The following is a 19,178-nucleotide window of genomic DNA, read 5'->3' as shown; positions in this document are numbered from 1 at the left end:
TATGTGGATTGCCCTGGGTTGTTTGTCCTGCCTGGGGAGTGAGGTTGATCTGGTCAAAAGCACATCCAGAATCACCTTCTCTTTGAGTTCTGGGCTGCTTCTTTTTTTCTCTTAAAATGGAAGATTCTAAAATGAGACATCTTTCTCAAGGCATGTCTGGGAGCACAGTTCTTCTTGGATCATGTTTTAAAATTTCTTTTGCAGGTCTGTACAGCTCACAAATGACCCCAAACCTAACTGACGACCCAGTTCATGAAAAGGATGCTGATTTTGCAAATTAAGCAGAGAATAAGAAGATTCACAGATGAAACACTCTGTGTGTGTGTTGTGTATTATGTGTGTATTTTAAAGACATCCATTTGCAAATTGCCTTTTCTTTCACTGGTGAATGTGAATTCCAGTTCCAGCAAACAGCTCAGGGGCCTGGCACATAAGCTATGGTTGGGATTATGGCTTGTATCAAATTAAAAACAAGAGACTGACTTATCTGTCCATGTTCATAAAAGGTAGGAGTGACCCCCTTCCTCCCCCCCCCCATCAGAAATCTTACTTGGGTGCCATCTAGACTGGAGAACATTTGAGTATGATCCAAGGTTCTTCCAAGGCAGCCAATCAATTAATTGCTCCAAGCTGGACCACAAGACTGGCTGAGGGGCAATGAACTGAGGTTCCATAACAGAATGTTAGCTTCTGGAACCACAACTCCTCTGAAAGGTAATCTACTGAAATGTGTGTGGGGGGGGGGCATGGCAGCCAAGTCATTAAGGGACAGACACTAATTCCAAGAAATTCTGATCTCTCTGAAGTAGAATGGATGCCCTCCCAAGTTAGGGATGAAAAAAATGACCCAGAGTTCCTCAGCTGAGTAACATAACAACAGTAACCATCAATCAACAAACATTTTTTAAGGAAGTGCTTGTTTTGAGCCAGGTACCAGTTAAGTGCTGGGGATAGAAAAAAGTCCAAAGACAGTCCCTGCCCTCCCTGTAAGGAGCTTACAGTTTAATTGGAAATTGGAAACAGATGGAAGCAAAGTAAGCTTCAGATTGGATTATCAGAAAATTATTAGCAGAGGGAAAACTCCTAAATGAAGAGTTGGGAAATGCTTTCTGTAGAAGGGGGGATTTCAGTTGGGACTTAAAGGACAACCCTCATTGACACAGCTGCCCCTCTGCTTTATACTTTTCCTAGTGGGTTTCCTCCGACATAAATATGTGTGAAAGTACCAAGAGATTATGCCTGGGTGCATGTTTGAAGGTGGGCAGTTTCTAACTCCAAGTCTCCATGTTATATTCTCCAAAGAAGAACCACAGCAAATCTAGTTGCCCACAAAACCAATCTTGGGGCCTAGCTCTTCCCCACGAAAGGGCAACCATGGTCTCTCTGGCCCCATTTTCCTTGTCTGAGTCTTATGCAAGGGGAAGGGGAAGGGGAAGGTGAGAACAGATTGGCAGGCTGGGGCTTGGTAATTCAGAAAGAAGCTTTCCCTCCCAGTTCTGAGAGTGATTTTCTTGGTATCTGAGCCAGAAAGCCAATTTAAGTCACACCTAGGAGCTCTTAAAGGGACACACACACACCAAAAATTAACTAAGGAGCCAATCACCCCCAGTATCAGGGGGAAACAGTGTCCTCAGACCAGCCTCCTCCTCCTCACTACACCCCTATCTGTACAAGCTGAGATGAAAAGCAGCAGCAGCCCAGGGACAACAACTGAAAGGAGAAATGAAAATGGAGAATTGGATGAGCTGTGTCAGAGAAGAGAAAGATGGTGGTAGAATATTTAGAAATGTGGATGAAAACTACCTGTGGTACTCACCTCCTCAAGAACAGAAAGAAATTCCTCCCCACCCCCACCCCAAGGTTGCTCTTTCCCAGTTTCCCCTCCCCAGGGCAGTCTATTTCTAGATACTGCACTATACTGGGCCAACTTAGTGATGTTTCTTCCAACCTGATTTTGCCCGAAATAGAAAAAGGCCTGAGTTAGCTAGAAATTTACAACAGTTAATTTAGAACAGACAGCCAAACCTCTGAGTGAATGGTAGGAATTATCCTAGGTGATGGCTTTGAGCCACTGCCATTGTACCAATAAATTTTCATCAGCTATAAATGTTAAACAATAAGAAAGAAAGAGGCCACATTGGCCTAAGCTGATTATCTTGTTGCTAGACTAAAAGAGAGCTAGCCAGTCTCTCAAGATGAGGCTGATAAAATCTCTAGCCCCAGACTGAGAAAGGAAAGGATCAGAGTGGACATCGATGAGCCCAAGAGCCCAAGGTGAAACAGTCAAAACCTCGTGGGGAATCCAGAATCTTCCAGAAGAGAAAGGTTTGCAGACAGAATTCAGCACCTTTTGTACCTTCTGAAGCTCCATTCCCAGTGAATGAAGGCATGAAAAACCACAGGGCTTTCATCTCTGAACTTGAGGTCACATCCTTGGTCTCTCTTCAACTTGAAGGCTTATATTTGTTCTTGGTATGCAGCTAGAACCAATATTTTCTTAATGATCTGTAGATCAGTCTCCAGAGATACTGCTGCTGTTGATGCTTGATTAACTGAAGGTTGTTAACCCCATTGTGAAAGTACTTGGTCATGTTAAACTAGAAGATGACCATTTTAAAGACTCATTGTGCATAAACGTTGAGCTGTTAAGACTGAGGTTGATTATACTCAAGCTGGTGCTAAAAAAAAAAAAACCCAAAACCTTTACTTTTGAATTCTGTGAAAGCAATGGATCTGATAGCACCAAGGCTCTCCCTTTCCAATGGTTCATGCTTCTTTGGAAGGAACAGGAATAAAAATTAGTTGCAAGTTACCTGTTGAATCCCTTAAAAATTAGAAGAGGCCTCATGCCTATGTGACTGAACTTGGCCAAACTGAATCACCACACTTTGATTTCAAGGAGCTAATTTTAACAGCAGGCAGCCAGGTGGCACAGTAGATATAGAGTGCTGAGTCTAGAGTCAGGAAGATATCTTCCTGAGTTCAAATCCAGCTTCAGACACATCTTACCTGTGTGACCCTGGGTATGTCACAGCCCTGTTTGCCTCAGTTGCCTCATATATAAAGTCAACTGAAGGAAATAGCAAACCACTCCAGTACCTTTACCAAGAAAGCTCTAAATGGAACCACAAAGAGTCAGACACAATTCAAATGACTGAACAGCAACAAAAATGTTCACTCTTTTCTAGATATCTAGTTAGATATCTAACTTGGAATAACAATACCAAGGAAAGTTCAGTCAGAAAGTTTAGCAGGAGATTCACAAAGGAAGAGTCATCGTAAGAGCATATATAGATTAAATGAAAGGGGGAAAGAGATATTGAGGCATCAATTTTCCTCCAACCACAGCTATGAAAAGTATCACTTTTATGAAGTCAAAGATCATGGATGACAGTTGGAAAGCACCTTATCAATAATCTAGTATAAAATATACAACAAAAAAGTGGGAACAACATGGACATTTTGAGTTATTTTTGAAGAAAATGTCTTTCTTTCCTCATGACTTTTCTTGGTATTGTCCAGAAATATTGATTACTTTTGTCCACTTATTTTGTACCTTCTTAGTTTGCTAAAAATTATTAACCATTGTGATTGGTTTCATTGATGATTGTCTGGAATTTTCTAAATAGACATTCATATCACCTACATAGTGGGATATTGTCTCCTATTTATATGTTTATTTACTTAATTTCTTTCATTTGTTTTATTGCCATAGCATGCATTTCTAATACTTTGCCAAATAATGGAAAGAAAAGGGGCAGCTCTTAAATATAGAGAGAGATCCAACCATGTCACTCACCTACTCAATAAACTGCAGTGGCTCCCTAACACTTCCAAGATCAAATACAAATTCTAAGTCCTTGCTGACCTAGCTGTCTCCTTCCTGTCCAGCTTCCTTCCACCTCACTCCCCAACATGGACTCTGCAGTCCAGTGCGCCAAGCCTCCCAGTGCTCTGTGTCTCAGTTCTGGGCATTTTGTCCAGCTGTGCCCTACCTGGAAGGCTTCTTCTCCTCATTTCTGACTCCTGGCTTCAAGACTCAGTTAAAATCTGTTCTTTGATAGGAAGCCTTCCTCATCCCCTTGATTCTAGGGCCTTCTCTGTGTTAACTATTTACTATGTATTCTATTATAGCTTGTTTGTACATATTTCCTTGTTCTTGCACTCCTTAAAGGTGGGGGCTGTCTTTTGTCTCTTTTTGTATCTGCAACTCTTAGCACTGTGTCTGACCCATAGTAGGCATTTAATAAATGTTGATTTTAATTCTTTTTTAATATATTCCTCTAACTTTGGTTTAATTTGTATTTTAAATATTTGTCTATGTAATTATTAATGATATAAACTGACCTCAGACATGGGACAATCTGAGCCTAAGTCTCTCCCATGACTGTTAATGTCTATGTGATCATGGAAAGTGATTTAACTTATCAATTATTTTGTGAATTATTGATTATTTTTTATTTATTAACTTATTGGTGGTTTTATTAGTTTGGTTATTTATTAAATTTTACTTGACTGTTAAATCACTTTTCTTAATCTATTTGAAAACTTTCAGTGTCCTAGCATTGTAAATTGCCAAACATTTGCTAATCTGAGTTAGTGGAAGGCCCTTCCTCAGGAGGATGAGGATGAAATCACTGATCCAGAAAAAAAGAAGCATCAGTTAAATCAGTGTCTTTTTCTACTTGGTCTCTTCCCAGTATAAGCATCAAAGCCCTACTTAGCTTACAGAAGGACTAGGAATGGCTATCTTCTTTCTATCTCCCTGAAAATGGTTTTTGCAGTCAAGATATTGATTGCTCATTAATGCTTTAAAATTCTCTTGTAAACACATCTGGACCAAAGAGCCCTTCTTATGATGGTTAATTTTGAGATTGTTCAACTTCTCTCTCTAAGGTTGAAGTTATTCTCTCTATTGCATTAATTTGGATAACGTTTTTATAGATACTCATTTAATTCCTTTCAATTCTCAGTTGTACTGACAGATAACTGACAGATAACTCTCTTTATTACATTGATATGTGTGTTGTGGTTTACTGCAGTTGCCTTTATTTGCTTTATGTTCATTTGGGGTTTTTAAAATTTTTTTTTCAATTAACAAAAATCAGTCTTCTTCCACTCACACCCATTTGGGGGGGTGGGGGTGGGAACAGAGCCTTTAAAACAAATACACATACTCAAGATACTCAAGCAAAGCAAACTCTCCCACTGAGCATGTCCTTGAAACCACTGCCTCAGTCTACCCCCTAGTCCCTCACATCTCTCCAGGAGGAAGGCAACAAGTTTTGCCATCAGTCCCATGGGATCACACCTGAGTTCTGAAGTCTTTCTGAACTACTTGTTTTTAAAGGGTTGGAAATTTAAGGAGTTTTTTCTAGTTCTCTAGGTCAGTCATTAAGGGCCTACTATGGGCTAGGTACTGAGAATCCATAGAAATGCAAGAGATAGTCCCTACTCTTAAGGAGGAGATGACATGTAAACCACTGTGTACTGCTGTTGTTCAGTTGTTTTTCAACCATGTTCTATTCTTTGTAACCCAATTTGGGGTTTTCTTGGCAGAGATACTAAAATGATTCACCATTTCCTTCTCCAGTTCATTTTGCAGATGGAGAAACTGAGGCAAACAGTGCTTAATGACATGCCAAAGGTCACACAACTACTGTGTCAGGCTAGATTTGAACTCAGGCCTGACCCCTGGTCCAGTTCTCTCTGCACCTCAGCTGCCCTCCAACTACAGCCCAAAGGAGATGGAGATAATAATGGACAGAGGGAAGGCATTAAAGGATTCAGGAAAGGCTACCCACAGAAGACAGATTTTAATCCAGGAAGCAGAGATGCTGAAGGAGAACCTTCTAGGGGAGGGGAGGAACAATCAGTGAAAATGTCTGGAGTCTGTCTTATAAGAAAAACTTGGCAGCTTTGAAAACAATGTGGAATATTTTTAGATAAGTTTTCTTGAAATGAGATTTATTGTTTTAGAATGAATCCTCTCCTGTATTTGGTCATGTACATGGAATTTTTTTTCTTTTCTCATTTCATATTTAAGTTTAAAATAAAACACCCATTTTCCCCCAGCACAGTATAATTCAGTGACTCCCTAACCCCTTTAGGATCAAATATAGAACCTTTGTTTGATTTTCAAAGTTCTTTATATCCCTGCCCTCTACACTCATAACTCATCATTATGCCTAGCCATATACATATCCCTTTGCAACCCCATTCTCTTCCTCTGAGGCTAGCTGTGGTTGATGTCTTTCACCTTGATTTATTCATTTTTATTTATTTATTTTATTTTTAGCAGCTATTAGTGTAATCAAGTTCTAGTCCTGTGGTAGGAGGATATCCCAAGCCTTAGCTCCTTCTTAATGCTATTTTCTGATTTCTGTTCCAGGGCTCCAACCTTGGATTCTCCTCTCCACCCCTAAGCCACAGCCAGAGCCCCAACCATGCTGTCCTGCAAATGATCTTGTTCCCTGTGGTCTCTCCCATGGCTGCAAACTTCAGCTGTCTTCTCTACTCTGGAACTGAAACCAGGGACAAAAGCAAGCTATAAAAACTAGCTGTGAGAAAAATCTTTGCATCAAATATCTCTGAATAAGGCTTGAGTATCTCTCTTTATTGCATGCAGCAAATAACCACAAGTGGGCCCAGAGAAACATACAACACTTTCCCTCTACTCTAAAAAGTCTCCCTCATCTCTAGTTGGTCCTAGGGGTACCAGGTTGCTCATGAGTGGGATTTGAGTCTTATTTCCATCCTTTGGTTTTCATTATACCCTCACCAGAGTCAATTTTGGCTGAAGGAACCAGATTCCCATATCTCCATGATTCCAGAAACTGCCTCCAGAGCTTGAAATGCTCATCTCAGAGTCACTCTCCCTAAAGAAATAAACACAAGAGGAGTCCAGGGGACCAAAGGCCAGGTACAGGAAGAGGTGGGTTTCATCACTCTAAATCTTTCAGAATTAAGCTATTTTGGTGGCAATGACCCAAGGGGCACATCATGTACCCTAATAAAATCCCCCCCAATAAATACACACACACACATCACAAATAGATGAAACATAACTTACTTTCTAGGGCACAGCAGTCCCAGGATGTGCAATGATTAATTTTGGGAAAAACCCCAGAGATTCTTCATGAGATTTGGGAGTGGGTCTTGCCTTATCCTCTTCCAGATCATGGCCACCAAGCATAGATGTCCCTCAGTGCTTTGTCCTGGATCCTCTTTTGTTCTCCCTCTGTCCTATTCATTGATGATCTCAGCAACTCCTATGAATTTAATGACCATCTCTCTGCTGATGAGTCTCAAGTCTACCTCTCCTGCCCCAACTTCTTTGTTGACTACCAGTCTCACATCTTCAATGCCTTTCAGACTTTCAAACTAGATATCTAATATGTATCTTAAACTTCCCTAAATGCACTGCCCCTCCTACTTTCTCTATTACTGTCACCACCATTCTCCAAGTCCCTCAGAATTCAAACCTGTGATTCACCCTGAATTCCTAACTCTCCTCTCCCATATCCAAGATGGTGCCAAGGCCTGTTGATTTTGCCTCTGTAGCATCTCTCAAATAGGTCCCTTCTCCTCTGAAACTACCTACCATTTTGGTTTAGGCTTTCATCAAAAGCCTATTCAAGTCTCTCCCCACTCCAATACATTCTCTATTCAACAATCAAAGTGATTTTCCTAAAACAGAGGTCTGACCCTACTCAATAAATGACAGTGGTTTCTTATCATATCCTGGCTCAAATATAAAATGCTCTGTTTCTCATTCTCATTCTCTTCTTACTCTTTCAGTCTTCTTACAACTGTTTCTCCAACATATACTCTTCACTTCAGTGACATTGGTCTGTCTATGTCCATCTCTCAGCTCTGGACATTTTCTCTGGCCATCATATCCTGCCTCTGTTCCAATCACTGACCTCTGTGGTTTCAAGTCTCCAACTAAAATTCTACCTTCAACAGGAAGTTTTCCCAACTCCTCCTAATTCCAATGCTTTCCCTTTGTTAATTATCTCCTATTCTATATGTAGTTTCATTGCATAATTGTTTTCATGTTGTCTCCTCCATTAGATTGTAAGCTCCTTAAGGTCAGTCTATCTTTTGATTCTCTTTGTATCCCAGTACTTAGCACAACACCTAGCACATAGCAGGTGCTTCATGAACATTTGATGATGTTTGTCCTTCATTCTTTTTTTTTTAGGTTTTTGCAATGCAAATGGAATTAAGTGGCCCAGGTACTCCTGACTCCAGGGCCGGTGCTTTATCTACTGCACCACCTAGCTGCTCCTGTCCTTCATTCTTGAAGAAGACCATGACATCAGTGAAGTGAAGCCATGACATGTCCAAGAAATAGATTTGAGTGGGGGGGGGGGGCTGTGTTGAGACACCAGCCTCTCTTTCTCCTCCAGAGCCATCTGGGTCCAGTGGCCCGAGATGGATCAGGACCACTGGAGATGGCCCTGGATGTAAGGTGATCAGAGTTAAATGACTTGCCCAAGGTCACACAGCTAGTAAGAGTCAAGTGTCTGAGGGTGGATTGGAACTCCCATCATCCTGACTCCAGGGATAGTGCTCTATCCGCTATGTCACCTAGCTGTCCAATAGACATTGATTGATTAAATAAAATAAATAGAGGTACAGAGATTGAGTGAGGTAGACATGTTCTGCATCTTAGGAAAGAGTAATAGGTAAAGGGACTTGTTCCCTTCCCAACTCTTTTACCCAGAAAGATGAGCCAATAACTGCAGAGATGTTAGTTGCTGCATAATGAAAGCTATATCACTCCATGTGCATGGAGACTGCCCCTCCCAGATTCTAGTTCTTTCTACCTTCCCCTCTGTAAAGGGGTTAGACTGAGCATGGACAGTATTCCCTACTTGTCCCCAACTCAACAGGAGAACACTTAACAGAACCAGCGTAAGCCACAAGCGACTGTGGAGACAAAGGAGGATTTAAGTTGCCTGTGGAGTGAGATCTAAGGCTGTTTAAAAAGATCACTCTTTTTCTGGGCAGTTTCTGAGTGAGATAAATTGGTCTGAGCTTGGTGGGGAGGGGAGGAGAGAGAAGCCCCTGGCAGCCTTATGTTTCCATCTAGTCCTCAGGAGTCCCTGAGCACATGATGCTTGTTTATTATGCATTGATTCTTTCTTTAGCTTGTGTAAGTGAATGGACTGGAATAAAACCTCAGAGACCCCCCTCAGCAGCTGGACTGCTCAGCAGTCAGCCCTGATGGTCCTTGTGCTTGCCCCAGCACACTAGCCACAGGCAAGAAGACCAGGGGCTCCCACAAGGATAGAGGAGATGAAAAGCACACCCCTTTCTAATCAGCATTTAGAGAATAAACACAAAGTAGTGAAGCAGCAGGTAAAATCTGAGAGAGATAGCATTAGCCTCTGCAGGAGATCAGAGAAGGTTCTGAGCACAAGATGCTATGTGAGCTGTATCTTAAAGGCAGAGAGAAAATTGTTTAAATTCAATTTTAAAAATCCTTTGGAGCTGATGTCTGTTGTTTTCCAAATCACCTTCATTTCCAATACGCCGTTCCTCCCACCTTCCCCAGACATCCATTCTTTGTGACCAGAAATGGAAAAACATAAATAAATAAATAAATAAATAAATGAAAAGAACCAACTACCGCAGCAATATTTCCGGGGTGGGGGTAGTCAGTGCAAAAGCAGAGACTGGAGATGTGGCATTGTTGTTGCTGTTGTCCTTCACTCTCAAAGAAGTCCATGATAACAGGGAGGTGGAGCCATGACAAGCACATGAATTGGGTGTGAGTCAGGGGGAGCTGCCCTAAGCCACTGGCCGCAGTGAGTCCTCCAGAACCCTCTGGGTCCAGTGACCAGATATGAATCAGGATGACTGGAGATGGCCCTAAATGCAAGGCAAGCAGGATTAAGTGACTTACCCAAGGTCCCACAGCTAGTACGCATAAATTGTTTGAGCATTGTTTTAACGAACAAAACCAATCAATGAGAGCTGGAGGAGAAGTACTGTTCAACAAAGCTAGGAACTTGTGTAGAGCCAGGTTGGCTAGGAACTAACCAGGAATTTATTTTTGACCTTTGAAGTAAAAAGGGAACTGAATGACTTGTTCTTATCTGTACTTATGGGCAATCATAAGAAGGCTGAGCCTTGAAGAAGAAAGGGAAAATGTTCTTCCTACTCTCTCTTCTTTGCAGAGGTGGGAGACCATGGGTTTACCATTTTGTGTACACTAGACTCTGTGGATGTACTGTTCAGGTTTTTTTCTTTTACATTTTTAGTTATAAAGAAAGGATGTCTGGGGAGGGGTAGGAAAAAGGATGTATTAGAAATGAAGGTGATATGAAAACAACAGGCATTGCTCCAAAGGATCTTTTTATTTAATTTTGACAAATGTAAAATGCTTTTATTGACCTCAAGCTTCTCCCTGAAAAGAAGACCCATTTTTTAAATAACTATTACCTTCCTGGGCTGCTGAATAATTTTGAATCCCATGGACTCCATCACACTGAAGTGCTGGGTTTCCAGAGGAGCAATATTTTCTCAAAGTAGGTATGGTCTGAAGAATGATGCATAGGCCATCATCTTCAGAAAGAGGAGGCAAGGGTATTCTCAGTTTGCATGGACAGGCAAGGAAAGGGGACTGAGACAATGGAGGTTCCTAGCATACCCAAGGTGAGAAGATAGGTGAGAAGACAGAGAAGGTGGCTTGGAGGGACCACTGATATATAGAAGAACATGAATCCACAGACATTTTGGGGCTTCTGGAGAATCCCAGACCTCCTATCTGGCTTTCCCCCTGATTCATGGATTCTCAAAATAGGCAGTAACCTGGCAGGTCATCTCTTCCCCTTCCCTCCCTCCCCCAGTTTTCCAGAGGAGGAAACTAAGGGCCAGAGAGTTGGAGTCACTGCCCCACAATCACACAGGTGATAAATAGCAGGGCTGGAACTTGAATCTGAGCCTCCTCGCCTTCTGGAGTTCTTTCCCCTTGACCACACTGCCTCCTAGTGCCTTGATCTTTGTTGTTTAGAATCTTTCCCTCACGTCTACATTTTGAGTCTGATGTTCTTTTCTAAACAGAAAATGGAAAATTCCCTGTGAAAGTCATTCACACACCAGGTCATTTGTTTTGATTTGCTAATGAACGCACATAACACTCACAAAGAAGTAAGAATAAAAATGAGCACAGTCCAAGTAGATCAAGTTTAATCTAAATTCAAATCCTTATCCAACCAAATAAATCACTGGGGTCTTCTGGAAGGAATTGTGTAGCTTCTTCAGGGTGGTCATCTCCTCTGTTTGGCCTCTACAAACTGCTCTTCATCTCTTTCCCGTGTGTTCCTTCTCTCTTCTCATATCAAGTCACTAAATAGCCCTCCCCTGCTCAGCAGAGAATCTCCCCAAATACCTCAAATCCCTGAACATCAAATACCTTACTCACCCCTGTCTTCACTCCTCCTTCTTAACACTCTCAAAGGAAGGGAACGGTTCTTTTGAGAAATGCCTAATATGGTCCTTGATGATTTTCATAGGGTGCAGAGGAAAGTCACCACCGAGGGAGGCAATAGGTGGCACCTCGGAAGATTCAGTTTCACTGCTCTCCAGTAGGGAGGAGGGAGCAGAAAGTCACAAGTACCAGTTGCCAACTCTATCTTTCACAGTGATGTACATTTGCTGGTACCTAAGCATGCCCAGAGCTCCTCTTTCCCTTAAGCAATGCCATCCTCTAAAGTTGTAGTCCTCTATCTCTTCTCTCAGTTTAAAATGCTAAGAAAAAAAGAACTATCCACCTTCCAATTACCTTTCAGTCTGGCTTCCAACATCAGCATTCAACCAAAACTGCTCTCTCCAAAGTTATCAAATCTAATGATATAGAATTAACATTATCCTTCTGACAGTATTCTATGCTATCTTCCAAGACTCTGAACTCTTTTGGTTCTCCTCCTATCTATCAGACTTCTACCCAGTCTCCTTGAAAACTCATAATTCATATCCTTTTCCCTAATTGTCAGTGTTCCCCACAGGTCTGTCTTGGGCCCAATTTTCCCTACACACTTTTGCTTGGTGATCTCCTCAGCTCCCATAGGTTCATTAACCCTTGCAATGAATCCCCCGGTCTCTCTCCAGAGCTCCAGTACCATATCCCCAACCAACTTTGACCATTTCCAACTGGTTGTTCATTAAATACCCAAATGCAACATGTATATGAATACACACACACAAACATGTATATGAACACAATTACAAAACAATTTTTCACACCAAGTCAGATCTAAACAACTGGGAAAATAACAATTGATCATGAACTGACTGAGCTAACATAATAAAAATGATGATTCTACCTAAATTAAATTACTTATTCAACGTCACACCAATCAAACTACCAAAAATTATTTGATAAAGCTAGGGGAAAATAGTAACAGAATTCAACAAAAAGAACCAAAGATCAAGCCAAGAAATTAATGGAAAAAAATGCAAAGAAAGCTGGCCTAGGCATGCTGGATCTAAAACTATCTGTTCGGTCCCAGTTAAGAAAATGAGAAGTAGATCAATGGAATAGAAACAGTACAAAAGAAATAGTAGTATATGACTATAGTAACTTAATGTTTGATAAATCCAAAGACTCAATTTTCTGGGGTAAAAGCTCACTATCTGACAAATACTGCTAGAAAATAGCTTGGTAGAAACTGGGCCTAGACCACCATCTCACACTCTACACCATTACATGATCAAAATGAGGTCATGATTTAGACTTAAAAGATGATATCCTAAGACAATTAGGGAAATAAAGAATAATTTATCTGTGGAAGAATTTATGATTAGAGACAGAAAACATAAAATGCAAAATGGATAATTTTGATTAAATTAAATTTAAAAGGTTTTGTATAAAAAGCAATGCAACCAAAATTAGAAAGAAAACAGAAAGTCGGGAAGCAATTTTTATATACAGCAGTGTTAATGACAAAGGCCTCATTTCTAGAATACAAGTCATTTCCCAATTGTAAACAAATTGTAACAAAAATTAAAACAACCTGAAGTACCACCTCATTCCTATCAGACTGATTAATATGAAAGAAAAAGGAAATGATCTTTGCTGGAGGGGATGTGGAAAAACCGGTGGAGTTGTGAACTGATTCAACCATTATGATGAACAATTTGGAACTATGTAAAAGGGTAATAAAATTGAGCATATCCTTTGATCCATCAATACCACTACTAGATTTATGTCTCAAAGAGATCACAAAAAAGGGGGAAAGGCCCACATGTACAAGAATATTCATAGCAGCTCTTTTTGAAGTGGCAAAGAATTAGAAAGTGAAGGAATACCTATTGATTGGGGAATGGTTGAAAAAGTTGTGGTATATGAATGTAATGAAAAATTTCAGGCAGGCAGATTTCAGAAAAATCTGAAAAGACTTATATGAAACTGAGGCTGAATGAAGTGAGCAGAACCAGGTTAACATTGTATAATGATTAACAATGATAGATTTAGTTTTTCTCAGCAATACAGTAATCAAAGTCAGTTCTAAAAAGGTCTGTAATGGAAAAATGCCATCGACATTTAGAGAAAGAATTATGGAATTTGAATGCATCACAAAGAATACTATTTTCACCTTTTTAAATTTTTTTGCTTTTCCTTTCTCATAGTTTTCTTTTTATGTTATGATTCTTTTTTCACAGCAGGACTAATATGGAAACACATGCAGCACAATTGTATTTGTATCATCTATATCAAATTATTTTCTATCTTGGGGAGAGGGGATGGAAAGGAGAGAGACAGAAAAGTATAGAACTCAAAATGTTACAAAAATTAATGTTGGAAATGATCTTTACCCCCAAATTTCCATAGTTCAATAGGAGTAAAACAGAGCTCTCATCTTTTCTCCAAAACTCTTCCTCCTTTCTGTGTACCCCATTTCTGTTGCAATCACCCCCATCCCTCTAATCACCACCCAAGCTTGAAACCTTAGAATCACCTCTGATTTCCCCTTTTCTTCCTCACCCTTTATATCTAAGTAATGATCAAATCTTGCTGCTTCTTCTTGCTGTATAGCTTGCCTCTTGCACCCTCTCTTCATCCAATGGTCACCATTTTGGCTGAGGCTCCCATCATCTTTTACCTTCTTTTCATTCACCTGGTCACTATCCTGACTGAAGCAACTGCCAGACCAGTATTCCTAAAGCACAATTCTAACCATGGTTAGAATTCTACCCTGCTTGTGATTCTTTCTCACTTCTAGGATGAAATATAAAGTCATTTAAATTATAAACTCAGACTCCAGCCTACTTTACCAGGCTAATTCACAGAATCATGAATTTGAGACTGGAAAGAGATCCCAGTGTTCATGAAGTCCAACCATCCTGGGCCCAAAAGGAGTCCCCACTAGAACATCTGCAAGCATCAAATGAGTCCTCAGACATATGCTGTAGTCTAGTCCAAGTGGTCCACTCACTGCTCCCCATATCCCATCCCATTCCCATGCCTTTCCTTGCACAGTAGGTTCCTCTTGGCTGGAATGGTCCCTCTTCCCATCCACTTTCTAGACTCACCAGATTCCTTTCTAGCCAAGTTCCAACACCACTTCCTACTGCATGTTGGCTGCCCCAGTGCTGGTGCCTTCCTGCAGGCCACAAGCACTTATCCTTATTGCTCCCTCCCCAAAGAACATAAGCTCTTGGGGAACTGCTACCACTTCCTAGTTGCCTTTGAATCCACACCATTCAATGTCTGGCAGAGAGGAAGCTTGTTGAGTGAATTCAGGAAGTTACCTGCCTCTCTCCGTGAAGGTCTCATTTGGGGTTTTGGATGAGGTCAGGATATAACAAGCTCCCAGGTGTCAAAGTGAGAGCTAACTGTCTTCTTCCTCCACACCTAAAGGCTAGGAGTTAGAGGCTGGCAGGAGAGAAGGAAGAGGCAAGAATAGGAGGTGTCAGGAATAGGACAGGATGTGAACAGTCACACACAGAGCCAGATCCCTAATCTAATTCACATCTAGGTGCAGCTTGGAGCTCAGAAAGAATCCATGTTTATCGAATGCTTCTTCTGTATTGGAACCTCTGCCAGCAATTCCAGGGACCACGAGAAGGTGTCAAAGGAAGCACCAATTCTTGTGGGGCAGGAAATATGGGGAGCCAAGGGAGACAGACAAGCACTTCGAAGCCTGGACAATGGCAGATGACAAAATAAGAGCCATGGGAGGAGCCCCCAGAGCTTCAGGGGCCCAGAAAAGGGAGAGACCACACTCAGGGGATGTGCTCAGGGCAGGCTTCTGGAAAAAGATGAAAATTTTAAGTAGAACAAGATTTCTAATCCAGAAAGGATCTTAGAGGTCATCTCCCTATGTCTCTCATGCTAAAAGGGTCCCTGGTTTGGGGGGGGGGGGCAGAAGATCAGGACACTGCCACCACCTACACCTTCCCCCAGGGACCCAGCTTCATTCTCTAGGGTCAGAGATGAAGCCCTGTGAAAAAAGCCAGATTGTGAATGCCAAACCGAGTGGGGCAAACTATGGTGGAGGCAAGGGGAAGCTACCTGAAGAGGGGAGCTCCTCTGGTTTCTCTTGAATCTTAGCAGTGCTGAGGATGGATTTGAGGAATTAGAAATGAGACACAGATTAGGAGACAGCTGTAATGTCCTTAAGGGGAGGTGTTGAGGGCCTGGAATGTAGATAGGGAAAAAGGGGGAGGTAGAAAACTGATAAGAAGTGTAAACATTGATGGGGCATAGGGTGAGTGACAAGGAAGATTGAAGGATGGAGAGGACAGACGGAGAGACAGAGATGGAGAAACAGAGGAGAGGATGTTTCACAGACTCCCAGCACCAAGACAGGGTCAGCTAATTTCAAGTGTGTTAATAATAAACTGAGCAATCCATGTGGCTACAGAGGTAGGAAGTGACGCTGATCACAGTAGAACTCAGGACTCCAGAACTAGTGTTCCATTCACTCCATTAGGTTGCCAGATTTCAGGATTTGAGAAGTGAATAGAGTAAGAAGAGGACTCCTTTTGGAGGCTCCTTAGGGAGGTTTCTACAGGAAACCTTCTGAAACTACCCCTTGCAGCAGGGAAGCAGATCCTTCACTTTTTGCAAAGGCTGAGAACCTCCCTGGCAGGCTGGGGAATGGGGAGCCATCCGCTGGGCCCACAGGGGCCAGGGAGCAGCTCAGGGCCCAGCACATCTCCCAAGGATCCTCAGATTGCTCCTCTCCTCTCCCTTCTCCCCAGCCGCATACCTGCGGGGACTGCAGCACCAGGGGACCTGGCCTGAAGGGAGGAGGCTCCCCGGAGATGTGCCCGGACAAAGCTGCCCAGCCCCAGCCACATCTGGCCCTGCCCGGCCCAGGCAAGTGGGGGGAAGCTGGCAGGGCTGGGAGCAAGTAGCCCCAGAAAATTCATCTGCCACTCCCCCTCTTGCTCCAGGCTAGCCCAACTGCCCAGCCTGCAGAATGCCAACTAGTCCCAACCCTGCCCAGCCTGTGCCAGGTAGGGCTGTGGCTCAAAAGCCTGGTAGCCCGGCCTGTGAGGAGTGGTCTGGGGGACGGGATGGGGACAACTGCTGAGCAGCCCTCCCCTCCAAGCACCCAGGGAAGCCTGGCATCCTTCTCCAGAGGCAGATTGGTGGGGCTCAGCTGCTGCCGGCCCCCTCAGCCCCATCCTCTCTTCCTGCTCTCTCTTCCCCGGGAGGCGGCCCCCCTCCCTCGGGCGCACACGCAAGCCACGCACACTTTCCATCCTCACCCCCCGCTCGTGGCCCTGGACTTGGGAGGGGAAGGGGAAAAAAGAGGAGGGAGGAGGAGCAATAGGGGGGAGTGGAGCGGGCGGAGAAGGAAGAAGAGGAGGACGACAGGAGAGGGGGGAGGAGGAGGAGGAGGAGGAGGAGGAGGAGGAGGAGGAGGAGGGGAGGAGGAAGGAGCGCGCGCCTCACCTGGCAGCTCCGGACCGGCCCAGCCAGCGGCCAGGGTCCGGGCTCATCCTGGGGGCTGGGGGGGACAAGGCGCTGCGCCCCGGCCCTCGGGGCTCTGCTGAGCTGCCCGAGCCTCCGGGCGGCTCTCCTCCAGCCGCGCGCTGAGGCAGCCGCCGGGGCTCAGGCCAGCGCACCGGGGGGCCCCCGGCCCCTCCCCGAGGGCACCCCCGCCTCCGCCGCGGGGGCACCTCGCCGGGCTCGCCCCCCGGGCCCCCTCCTGCCTGGCAGGCTGCGCTACTCCGCCCCGAGCGCAGGGGGACCCCACGTCGGGGGGCAGGGGGAGTCCCACGGGGGGGGGCTGCTTCGGGGCGGCCCCCCCCAGAGGAGACCCAAAAGAACGCCGCGAGGAGCGGAGCTGCCTCTGGCAGAGGAGCAGGTGAGTGACCCCCAAGTTTGGCCTCTGACTTGGGGGGGCACCCTGAGGGCGGGTGGGCAGGCTGAGCCCCAAGCTGGACTGCCAGATCCTCAGAGCCGGGCCGGGGGGGGGCGCCTGGGGGCGCTCCTTGAGGCCCCTCTGGGCGCCAGCTTTGGGAGGGGGAACTGCCATCGCCAGAGACAGCAGCCCGGCGCCTGGGGATCTCCTGGGGGGCGGGTGCCCGGAGCGCCTGAGCCCGGGGTCTCGGGGAGGACCTGGAGTGCCCCCCGCCCAGGCTGCCCAGGCTGCCCGCTCTCCCAGCGCAGTCTCGCCATCGGCGCGAACTCTTGTCCTCAGGAGCTCTGAGTTCAGATCCCTCCCCGATACGTGGCAGCAGGCTGACCTCTCGTCTCTGCGTGCCTCAGTTTACTAGACCGTAAATAGGCAGAACGACGCAGGAGAGAGAATTCTTGGGCGGCGAGTGGGCAGCGCTGCCCCTGGGTCCCTCCTCCTGGAGCGGGGGACCCCGGCCTGGGGCTAGGCCGCTGCTGCTGCTGCTGCTCGGCTCGCCCTCCTCCCCCAGAAGCTTCGGAGACCTCAAGTTACCAGAAGTGTTTCCTTGAACTTCGGAGAGGTGGGGGCCTTGTTCTAGACGGGGCCAGAGAAGGGGCCAAGTCAGCTGCCCTGCGCCCTCCCTCCTTCAGGGGCTGGCCCGGCCCGGCGGTGAGGGGCCAGCCAGGCTAAGGGTGGAACCACTGGAGGGTCTCCCTGGCCGGTCAGAGTCCTGCGGGCCCCTCCGGTCGTTTTCCTGAAGGGTCTTCCCTACGTGGGAGGGATAGAGCCAAGGAGAGGGATGGGATGGGATGAAATGAAGGCATAGCACTAGACAACCGAAAGGGACTGGCTACAAAGGAATGGCTTGGAACTGTAAGGGCTAAGGCAGAGCGATGCCGTTATTCCTGAGGTGCCCATGGCCTGGCCAGATTCAATCGGCCGGAGATACCAAGAGTCATGGCTGCTACAGTGGGAAGGGTAAGGAGGCAGAGGAAGGAGGGAGGGGGGTGGGGAGAGAGAGAGAGAGAGAGAGAGAGAGAGAGAGAGAGAGAGAGAGACTGACAGACAGACAGACACAGAGAGACAGAGACTGAGTCTAAGATGAGCAGTTTCTAGATAATGGCTTTCATGGGATGGGCTATGTGGAAGAGAGGGAAAGCCAGAGCCCAGGGTTTCTCTGTGCAGGCTAGAGGAGCCCCAAGAGCTGATGGAAGACAGTCCCCAGATACCCTCAGACTTGGGGAAATTACAGGAGGTCTGAGAAGGGAAGGGGGGCCCCAGACATTGACTGGGAGATCTGCGCATCTAGCTAGCTGCCCTATTCTGCTACTTGAGGGAGCCTAGAGAGCTCTTCAGGGTCAACAGAACAAGGAATGGCTCTCTTTTCCTAGCCAATGGCTACAAACTTCCCAAATGGGCAGACAGGGCTCTCCAGTGACCCCAGCTCAGGAAGGAAACCAGTATAAAAATATGCAAATGACAGAGTTACATAACCCCATTATGATGCTGGACTAAGGTTATTAGATTTTTCAAAATGCCCGCAGCCTCTGTACCCAAACTCTGAGCATTGTTGGGGTCCACCAGCCTGGTTTGCTTTGTTTTCATGCGTCAAAGCTGACGTTCATTTCAAGAATGATTTTCTCCAGTGGGGAACTGCTCTTAGCACTTCAGGAGGTGCCCTCTCTGCCCCCCCCATTTTCCACTACCTTAAAAACTAGAAGGGAGACTCCTAATCCTCACAGCTCCCCTGACTGCCCTTGCAGATGAACAGGAGACAAACCAATGGAATCAGTCTTCCTTTTTTTCCAG

At 45.0% G+C, this 19,178-nt stretch overlaps 1 protein-coding gene across 1 annotated transcript in view; it reads left to right on the top strand.

Moving 5' to 3' along the window:
• Positions 1-17,256: 17,256 nt before the first annotated feature.
• CALCR (calcitonin receptor) overlaps positions 17,257-19,178 on the top strand; it is a 128,672-nt gene continuing 126,750 nt past the window's right edge. Inside the window, exon 1 of the mRNA XM_074199369.1 lies at positions 17,257-17,336. The gene's annotated coding sequence lies outside the window, so the exon portion shown is untranslated. The remainder of the gene's footprint in view (positions 17,337-19,178) is intronic.

This window comes from Macrotis lagotis, chromosome 8, assembly GCF_037893015.1.
Source record: "Macrotis lagotis isolate mMagLag1 chromosome 8, bilby.v1.9.chrom.fasta, whole genome shotgun sequence".
Taxonomy (NCBI): Eukaryota; Metazoa; Chordata; class Mammalia; order Peramelemorphia; family Peramelidae; genus Macrotis; species Macrotis lagotis.
The sequence above is the reverse complement of the archived record's forward strand: the minus strand, read 5'-3'. Positions and strand labels throughout refer to the sequence as shown.